The sequence below is a fragment of the Arachis ipaensis genome, chromosome B01, assembly GCF_000816755.2.
Source record: "Arachis ipaensis cultivar K30076 chromosome B01, Araip1.1, whole genome shotgun sequence".
NCBI lineage: Eukaryota > Viridiplantae > Streptophyta > Magnoliopsida > Fabales > Fabaceae > Arachis > Arachis ipaensis.
In genome coordinates this window covers 24,988,639-24,999,394 of record NC_029785.2, presented here as the reverse complement: position 1 = coordinate 24,999,394, position 10,756 = coordinate 24,988,639, and the positions used below count along the sequence as shown (strand labels likewise).

Sequence of the window (10,756 nt, the reverse complement as noted above, 5' to 3'; positions counted from 1 at the left end):
ATCTGAGGCTCATCTAGAGACCATAGAGATTCCATTGAACCTCCTTCTGCCCTTCATGAGCTCTAATGAGTATTCTTCCTCTGAAGAGAATGAAGACGTTATTGAAGAGCAAGTTGCTAAGTACCTTGGTGCAATCATGAAGCTGAATGCCAAGTTATTTGGTAATGAGACTTGGGAAGATGAACCTCCCTTGCTCACCAATGAACTGAATGCATTGGATAGGCATAAATTACCTCAAAAGAAACAGGATCCTGGTAAATTCCTAATTCCCTGTAACATAGGCACCATGACCTTTGAGAAGGCTCTGTGTGACCTGGGGTCAGGCATTAACCTTATGCCACTCTCTGTAATGGAGAAACTTGGGATCTTTGAGGTGCAAGCTGCCAGAATCTCATTAGAGATGGCAGACAACTCAAGTTATGGACTAGATGGACTAGTAGAGGATGTGTTAGTAAAGGTTGAAGGCCTTTACATCCCTGCTGATTTCATAATCCTAGACACTGGGAAGGATGAGGATGAATCCATCATCCTTAGAAGACCCTTCCTAGCCATAGCAAGAGCTGTGATTGATGTGGATAGAGGAAAATTGGTCCTTCAACTGAATGAGGACAACCTTGTGTTTAAAACTCAAGGATCTCCTTCTATAACCATGGAGAGTAAGCATGAAAAGCTTCTCTCACTGCAGAGTCAACCAAAGCCCCCACAATCAAACTCTAAGTTTGGTGTTGGGAGGCCACAACCAAACTCTAAGTTTGGTGAACCCCCACATTCAAACTCTAAGTTTGGTGTTGGGAGGTTCCAACAATGCTCTGAATATATGTGAGGCTCCATGAGAGCTCACTATCAAGCTATTGACACTAAAGAACCACTTGTTGGGAGACAACCCAATGTTATTTAATTATATCTATTTTATTTTCTATTGTTATTTTATGTTTTTTTTAGGTTGATGATCATGTGGAGTCACAAAAACTACTGAAAAATCAAAAACATAATGAAAAACAACTTTAAAAATAGCTCACCTTGGAGGAAGAACTTAGTGGCGTTTAAACGCCAGTAAGAAGCATCAAACTGGCGTTTAACGCCAGAAAGAAGCATCAAGCTGGCGTTAAACGCCAGAAACAAGCACCAGACTGGTGTTTAACGCCAGAACAGAGCATGGAAGTGGCGTTAAACACCAGAAACAGGCTACATTTGGGCGTTTAACGCCAAAAACAAGCAGCAAGCTGGCATTTAACACCAGACATGCATGCTAAGGGCGTTTTACACGCCTAATTGGAGCAGGGATGTTAAGTCCTTGACCCCACAGGATTCCCACATTTTCTTCTCTCCTCTTCACACCTTTTCATAACTCTCTTCCACAAATACCCATCACCAATCACCTCAATCACTCTTCCCCATCGCCTCTTCACCAATCACATCCGTTCTCTCTTCCCCATAAACCCCACTTACCTCCAAAATTCAAAATCTTTTCCCTCCCAAACCCAACCCTAATGGCCGAACCCTAAACCTCCTCCCACTCCTATATAAACCCCTCATTCCTTCTTCATTTTCACACAACACAACCCTCTCTTCTTCCCCTTGTCCGAATACACCTTCTTCCTCCATCTCCTCCATTTTCTTCCTCTTCTCCTTATTTCTTTCTTCTTTTGCTTAGGGACGAGCAAACATTTTAAGTTTGGTGTGGTAAAAGCATTGCTTTTTGTTTTTCCATAACCATTAATGGCACCTAAGGCCAGAGAAACCTCAAGAAAGAGGAAAGGGAAGGCAACTGCTTCCACCTCTGAGTCATGGGAGATGGAGAGATTCATCTCAAAAGTCCATCAAGACCACTTCTATGAAGTTGTGGCCAAGAAGAAAGTGATCCCTGAGGTTCCTTTCAAGCTCAAAAAGAATGAGTATCCGGAGTTCCGATATGAGATCCGAAGAAGAGGTTGGGAAGTTCTCACCAACCCCATTCAACAAGTCGAGATCTTAATGGTTCAAGAGTTCTATGCAAACGCATGGATCACTAGGAACCATGATCAAAGTGTGAACCCGAATCCAAAGCATTGGCTTACCATGGTTCGGGGGAAATACTTAGATTTCAATCCAGAAAATGTAACTCTGGCGTTCAACTTGCCAATGATGGAAGAAAATGCACGCCCCTACACTATAGGGGTCAACTTTGATCAAAGGTTAGACCAAGTCCTCATGGACATATGTGTGGAAGGAGCTCAATGGAAAGTTGACTCAAGAGGCAAGCCGGTTCAATTGAGAAGACTGGACCTTAAGCCTGTAGCTAGAGGATGGTTGGAGTTTATTCAACGTTCAATCATTCCTACTAGCAACCGGTCTGAAGTTACTATAGATCGGGCCATCATGATCCATAGTATCATGATTGGGGAGGAAGTGGAAGTTCATGAGATTATACCTCAAGAACTCTACAAGGTGGCTGACAAGTCCTCCACTTTGGCAAGGTTAGCCTTTCCTCACCTCATTTGTCACCTCTGCAATTCGGTTGGAATTGACATAGAGGGAGACATCCTCATTGAAGAGGATAAGCCCATCACCAAGAAGAGGATAGAGCAAACAAGAGATCATGGACCTCAACAAGAGCATGAGGAAATCCCGCACCATGAAATTCCTGAGATGCCTCAGGGGATGCACTTCCGTCCACAAAACTATTGGGAGCAAATCAACACTTTCTTATGAGAATTAATTTCCAACATGGGACAACTAAGGGTGGAGCACTAAGAGCACTCCATCATTCTCCATGAGATTAGAGAAGATCAAAGAGCTATGAGGGAGGAGCAACAAAGGCAAGGAAGAGACATAGAGGAGCTCAAGAGCACCATTGGTTCTTCAAGAAGAGGAAGACGTCACCCTCACTAAGGTGGACCCGTTCCTTAATCTCCTTGTTCTTATTTTCCTATTTTTCATTTACTATGCTTTATGTTTATGTTTGTGTCTTGTTACATGATCATTAGTATTTAAGTGTCCATGCCTTAAAGTTATGAATGTCCTATGAATCCATCACCTCTCTTAAATGAAAAATGTTCTAAAAACAAAAGAACAAGAAGTACAGGGTTTCGAATTCATCCTTGAAACTAGTTTAATTATTTTGATGTGGTGACAATACTTTTTGTTTTCTGAATGAATGCTTGAACAGTGCATATGTCTTTTGAAATTGTTGTTTATGAATGTTAAATATGTTGGCTCTTAAAGAATGATAAAAAAGGAGACATGTTATTTGATAATCTGAAAAATCATAAAATTGATTCTTGAAGCAAGAAAAAGCAGTGAATAGAGAAGAGCTTGCAAAAAAAAAAGAGAAAATAAAAATGGCAAAAAAAGAAAGAAAAAGAAAAAGCAAGCAGAAGAAGCCAAAAGCTCTTTAAACCAAAAGGCAAGAGCAAAAAGCCAATAGCCCTTAAAACCAAAAGGCAAGGGTAAAAAGGATCTAAGGCTTTGAGCATCAGTGGATAGGAGGGCCTAAAGGAATAAAATCCTGGCCTAAGCGGCTAAACCAAGCTGTCCCTAACCATGTGCTTGTGGCGTGAAGGTGTCAAGTGAAAACTTGAGACTGAGCGGTTAAAGTCGAGGTCCAAAGCAAAAGAAGAGTATGCTTAAGAACCCTGGACACCTATAATTGGGGACTTTAGCAAAGTTGAGTCACAATCTGAAAAGGTTCACCCAGTTATGTGTCTGTGGCATTTATGTATCCGGTGGTAATACTGGAAAACAAAGTGCTTAGGGCCACGACCAAGACTCATAAAGTAGCAGTGTTCAAGAATCAACATACTGAACTAGGAGAATCAATAACACTATCTGAATTCTAAGTTCCTATAGATGCCAATCATTTTGAACTTCAAGGGATAAAGTGAGATGCCAAAACTATTCAAGAGGCAAAAAGCTACTAGTCCCGCTCATCTGATTGGAGCTAAGTTTCATTGATATTTTGGAATCTATAGTATATTCTCTTCTTTTTATCCTATTTGATTTTCAGTTGCTTGGGGACAAGCAACAATTTAAGTTTGGTGTTGTGATGAGCGGATAATTTATACACTTTTTGGTATTGTTTTTACATAGTTTTTAGTATAATTTAGTTAGTTTTTAATATATTTTTATTAGTTTTTAAATAAAAATCACATTTTTGGACTTTACTATGAGTTTGTGTGTTTTTCTGTGATTTCAGGTATTTTCTGGCTGAAATTGAGGGACTTGAGTAAAAATCAGATTCAGAGGTTGAAGAAGGACTGCAGATGCTGTTGGATTCTGACCTCCCTGCACTCAAAGTGGATTTTCTGGAGCTACAAGAGTCCAAATGGTGCGCTCTCAATTGCGTTAGAAAGTAGACATCCAGGGCTTTCCAGAAATATATAATAATCCATACTTTGACCGAGTTTAGATAACGCAAACTGGCGTTCAACGCCAGCTCTCTGCCCTATTCTGGAGTTAAATGACAGAAATAGGTTGCAAAGCAGAGTTAAACGCCAGAAATAGGTTACAAACTGGTGTTTAACTCCAAGGAAGACCTTTGCACGTGGAAGCTTCAATGCTCAGCCCAAGCACACACCAAGTGGGCCCGGAAGTGATTTTATGCATCATTTACTCAATTATGTAACCCTAGTAACTAGCTTAGGATAAATAGAACTCTTTACTATTGTACTAGGGGTCTTTTCCCTTATTTTCGAATTCATATGCCATTTGGGGAGGCTGGCCCTTCGGCCATGCCTGGACCTTGTTCTTATGTATTTTCAACGGTAGAGTTTCTAGAGAGCTCTGCTGTTCCTCATGAATTAATGCAAAGTACAACTGTTTTTCTATTCAATTCAAACCTATTTCTTCTCTAAGATATCTATTCGCACACAAGAACATGATGAATGCGATGATTATGTGACGCTCATCATCATTCTCACTTATGAACGCGTGCCTGACAAACACTTCCGTTCTACATGCAAACAAGCTTGAATGTGTATCTCTTAGCCTTCTAATCGTGAGATCAGAGTCTTCGTGGTATAGGCTAGAACTATTGGCAGCCATTCTTGATTCCGAAAAGTCTAAACCTTGTCTGTGGTATTCCGAATAGGATCTGGGAAATGATGGCTATGACGAGCTTCAAACTCGCAAGTGCTGGGCGTAGTGACAGATGCAAAAGAATTACTGAATCCTATTCCAGTATGTCGAGAACCGACAGATGAATAGCCGTGCGGTGACTGCACATCTTGGACCATTTTCACTGAGAGGATGGAAGTAGCCATTGACAACGGTGATGGCCTACACAAAGCTTGCCATAGAAAGGAGTGGGAATGATTGAATGAAGACAGCAGGAAAGCAGAGGTTCAGGAGGAACGAAAGCATCGCTATACGCTTATCTAAAATTCTCACCAATGACTTACATAAGTATCTCTATCCCATTTTACATTTTATTTATCTTTTAATTATTAAAACTCTATAACCATTTGAATCTGCCTGACTGAGATTTACAAGGTGACCATAGCTTGCTTCAAGCCGACAATCTCCGTGGGATCGACCCTTACTCACGTAAGGTTTATTACTTGGACGACCCAGTGCACTTGCTGGTTAGTTGTGCGAAGTTGTGACAAAGTGTGTGAATTACGTTCCGAGCACCAAGTTTTTGGCGCCGTTGTTAAGGATCACAATTTCATGCACCACTCATGCATACTGATACAGAAAGCAGTTTCATGATTCTGTTTGCTGTTAGTTTCAGCCATGGATATGTAGAATCAAACTCCAACCCTTGACACTGAGGAAGACAAATATGCTTCCCTTTCTAACTTGCTTCAAGAATTCACAACTATTCCTAATATTGACAAGGCTTGGCTTTTTAACTCTCATTCAACTATTCCCAATACACTTTTCTTGGCTTTCTTGACATGAAATGGTAAATGTTGATGCTTAGATCAATGTATTCTGAATATAAGATTGTTCTTGATAGGACAAAGTCCCTGCCTTCTCTCCAAAGAAAGCAAAAAGCTTCATTGATAATGAATTGGGAGCTCCCATTAGCTTACTGTTTAGGGAGTTTGAAGATCGGCCAATAGCCGCTGCTAGTCTTGGTCAGGTAGCATAAGATCAGCCTACTGCTTACTTTCTCTAAGGGTTGATATGAACCATTAATGATCTTAATGCTGTTTAGGTTCATCGTGCTATCCTGCATTGGGTTACTTGTAAGTCTAATTTCTGTTTGATTGTGTTAATTCTCTTTTATTATATGGTTTGAAACTCTCTATTATGTCAATTCATTCTTGATCTCAGTTCAAAATTTTTTTGAAGATATTCTGGATATTTAAAAAACATACTATGCTATTATAAAGATCTATTTATTTAGTTTTTAGTTCTACTTTGAGTTTTGACTGATTTCTGTTTCAATGTATTGTAATGTTGGTATGCAAATTAGTGTTGTTGGTTCTGCACTGGTTCCTGTTTGATTTGGATAGGTAACAAGCATTTGGAATGATGCTTTAATGTGCTTGAAATTCTGATAGTCTGATAAACTATGACCATGGCTTGATCTCTCTGACTGTAAACAGAAAATTCAATAGCATCCCATTTTGGTATGTTTAAGTAATATTCAGCTCTCATTTTACATGCAGGAAGAAACTATTTACTATGATAACTGATCTTCCAACAATATTTGATGTTGTTATAGGAATGGAAAAGACACCAGCTTCTAATCATAGCAGTAACAAATCTAGGCTAAAAATGAAAGTTAGGCTATTTTTAAATTCTTAGATCAATTGCTAAAAACAAAAGTTAGGCTACTTTTCAAGGTGCAACTTTAGATCATCAGATTTTAGCGGCAATAGTAATGGCAGCTAAAAGTGAATAATAGTATAATTTTAGAATTCTTTTAGTAGCCATATAAATTGCCGGTAAAATAGATTTTAGCGACAATAGTAATGGCAACTAAAAGTGAACAATGTTTCCATCTTAGAATTACTTTTAGTGGCCATATAAATTGCCAAGAAAATTGTCCCTAAAAAGTTATATACTTTTTGCGGCCATTAAAATGGTCTTTACTGGCAAATGTTATAATGGTCACTAAAACCTTTTAGCGGCAAAGCATAAGACGGCTAATGTCTAATTGCCGGTAAATGTATTAGCGGCTATTTTTATTGCCGCTAAAAGTAAAATAAATGGCCGCTAAAAGTGATTATTTTTGTAGTGTCAATGCACTGACCACTGAGTGAACATCCTTCATTCGAGCACTCCTCCTCGGATTTGAATCCTCTAAAGTTTGAATTTCACTTTAGAGAGTAAAGTGTGATCTTCTATTCTTTCATAGTTTCTCTTTCATATTTATTCTTGGTCCCACCTATGAAATCAATGGTGAGAGATCACACTTTACTCTTTAAAATAAAATTCAAACTTTAGAGGATCCAAATCCCTCCTCCTCCACCATCCTTCTCACGTAGACACATAGGATGGCAACAACGGTAGTGGATTCGTCGTCGCAAGTCCCAACCACAACGCTCTTCTCCTTCTTTTCCATCCTTCTCATGCAGAATCAGCGGTCATTCTTTGACACTCTCAACGCGCCGTCGTAAGTCCCAACCGCAGTGCTCTTTTCCATCACAGCCGTAGCAGAGAACGACAGCATCTAGTCTGAGCCATCGCCAAAAATCGAGCAGCCCTCTCCGTCGCCAAGAGGCCCTCAACATCGCAGCAGTCGGTGTCGTCGCCAAGAAGCCCTCACCATCACAGAAGCCCGCGTCCTCACTGATCAATAGCAAGTTCAAACCCTCTCCTAGAATTCAACAATGTCTTCTTTAGAGGTTAGAATATTCACCAAGTTTTGGAGTAAATTTTGTTGTTGTTGCTGGTTCTGTTGTTGATAATTCTAATTATTTGTTTTGTGTAAAATTTGTTTTGCTATTCCTAATTTGTTATTTGATAATAATTTGTTGCTGTGGTTCAATTTTTGGTTGCTATTATGTTGAAATTTTTTTAGTATAACTTGTTTTTATTTTAGAATCAGCTTTTAGCACTAGTGGAAGAGTGCTTAACAACTACAAGAGTAATGTGCAAGTAGAACTGATCATTGTGCAAATTGGTACGTTTGATCTCGTTCTAGAGGAGAATCTAATTTTGATGCATCTGTTAGTACCAACAGGTGAGTTAAACTTGTTTCTTGATTTATTTCTGTGTACTGATGGATGCTTCTACTATTTTAGAATGCGAACTGAATAAAGTTAGGTATCTATTATAGTTTTGCTGATAAGGTTTGTGACACTTGCAAAACTAATAAAAGCTAAGCAAGAAAAATCACTTACCTCAAAAAAGTGTATTCAAGAAGTTAAGTTGTTTGGAAAAAATTTTCTCTCACAACGGAACAAAGTACAGTCAAAGCTATCATTCTTGGAAAAAGATATTAAAACAAGCTAAAAATGATTTGACCTTTTACACTACTTCAAGGAATGTGGAAATAAAGACAGAAGAGAGATTTTCAACGAATCTTTGATGCTACCGGCTCCTAAAATGTCGATCTAAAATGGTGTACTACAATTTTTTTATCTTTTATACTTTGTTTACTCTATTCTTGTTCTTCTGTCTTAGAAGAACTTTTTTCTTATTAGAATTGTAATCTAGAAAGTTTTTCACTCATAGATTTAGACTAGATTACATTCTTGTAATTTTGAGACTTGTATGTATGTAGTTTATCTTGTTAGTATAATCTCAGAAAACCTAAAATGGATAAGTCAACTCAGTTGCAGAAGGTGAGAATATTTTTTTACTGGTTCATCCAATAAATCTTTAGAGCTTATACCCTTAATTATTCGTGATTCCTGGTCCTAAGAAGGCTTGAGAAAAGAATATTTAATGTTCTTGATTGGTAGGATATCCAATAGAGTCAATAGTCCTAAAAAGACTTGAGGAAATAATATCAAAGTTGTTCTTAAGTTCTATTGTAATACAATTTGAGTCGATGCTGGAATTGAAAAGGCTCTATGTAAATAATATATTTGTATACTTATTCTAATAGTAAAACTCTTAAGTTACTTGGGGATTAATCTGAACATTTTATGCTAAATTTGTATATATCACTTGTGTACTATTCTTTAAACTCTTACCTTTTGCATTACTTTTATTTTACCAATTGCTAGTTTATTTAAAGTTAAAATTAAGTCATTTCTAAAAGAATATAAGATTATTAAAAACCATTTTAAAATATTTATATCTAAGTTTTTTTTTTTTAAAACAAACTTAAACTTGTATTATGAACAAACTAACTGATATTTCTGTGTTAACCATGTCTCATACTTAAGAAGGTTTTTAAGTTAATTTTCAAATAAAATACTTTCAAGCAAGATTCAACCCCTTACTAGTGAATCTTTTCAAAGCATTATTGCATTCATTCTAATACACATAAAACAAGTTTGCTTACCTTAATTGAAGCTAAAATCGACTTGTGAGGAGATACACTACAAAAAAAAAGGTTAAAAAACGTCATTAATATTAAGGCAGTTTTGTGAAAACGCCACAATATTTGTGAATTAAGGCAATTTATGTCACTTCCATAATATATTTGTAACTCAGGGGCATTTGTAATGATTTTGGTTGTACTAACTGCTGTTATATATTTTATTTAATTAAAAGAAAGCCCAACCTAAACCTAATAATTACGAGCAGAAGAGTAGAGCATGAGCAACGAGCTTCTTCTCCTCCATTGATGCAAACTTCTCCTTTATTCATGTGAGCTTCTCTGCTATTGATGCAAGCTTCTCCTCCATCGAGCTTCTGCGTTCTATGTTGTGCGAGCTTCTTACCCTAACTCGTCTTTTCTGTCTTCGTTCTCACTTCTAGATTTTTATACAAAATTCTCATCCTCTTCTTGTTCATCTTCTTTTGATTCATGATTTCTTAATTTCTCTCTATTTATTACTATTATTTCAATTCCTTATTTTATGTGTGTGAGAGTTGCGTTGGTCTGGCAGAATTCAAAAACGAAATCATTGCTACTCTGCGAGTGATGATCGTGAAACCAACTTGACAAAACAGAGAGTGTATATTGTTCCCACGAGGATCAATAGACTAATAAACAATGATTAATTGATTATTCTAATTAGACAAATTGAAACAAATGAATCAGAGAATTCAAACGTGTAAATAGAAAACAAAGGCAAAGTAGTGAATGAAAAGTAATATGAATGAGAGTGCTAAGGCTTCAGAGTTGTTCACTGTAACACCCTAACTACCAAAGCTCACACTTTCGGCTGCGCGACTCTAATAGTTCGGACATTACGACGACTTTATATTATTTAATACTAAAATATGAGCCTGTTTAAAACTTTAAATCGCAATACCGATCCAAAAATACTTTCATCCGATATCATACATCCATAAATACCATACAACTTACAAAACTCATAAAGAGTACCTCCATATATATACATACATATATATAAGTAATATTACAACCATAATCCAATACAATTCCTATCCCTCTTACAGATTATATCAAGATAAAGGCGAGGGTACAATAAACCATAGCTAAAACAATACAGAGCATCTCAACAACAACTAAATGAACTCTTCGTAACTTCTGCGCCCATATCCTGAAAGGGGAAAAATGTAGGGGGGTGAGAACATCATCCTCGAAAGGGTTCTCAGTAGAGGGTTTTTGGGAATTACTGTAATAGGATACTTGAAGATAAACTGTACCAGTGATTAATAACCGTCTCATGCCTCTTTTCAAAAACAATGGTTTACAATAAAAGTAAAGTCGGAAATCTTTTCTGAAAGAGGAACCATT

At 37.3% G+C, this 10,756-nt stretch overlaps 2 long non-coding RNA genes across 2 annotated transcripts in view; both read left to right on the top strand.

The window, feature by feature from the left end:
• LOC107617352 overlaps positions 1–4,224 on the top strand; it is a 21,323-nt gene extending 17,099 nt beyond the window's left edge. Inside the window, exon 6 of the long non-coding RNA XR_002359788.1 lies at positions 4,175–4,224. This is a non-coding gene — a long non-coding RNA (uncharacterized LOC107617352). The remainder of the gene's footprint in view (positions 1–4,174) is intronic.
• Positions 5,587–6,439, top strand: LOC110269030. Its single transcript, XR_002357957.1, has 2 exons — positions 5,587–6,064; positions 6,140–6,439. It is a non-coding gene; the product is annotated as an uncharacterized LOC110269030 (long non-coding RNA).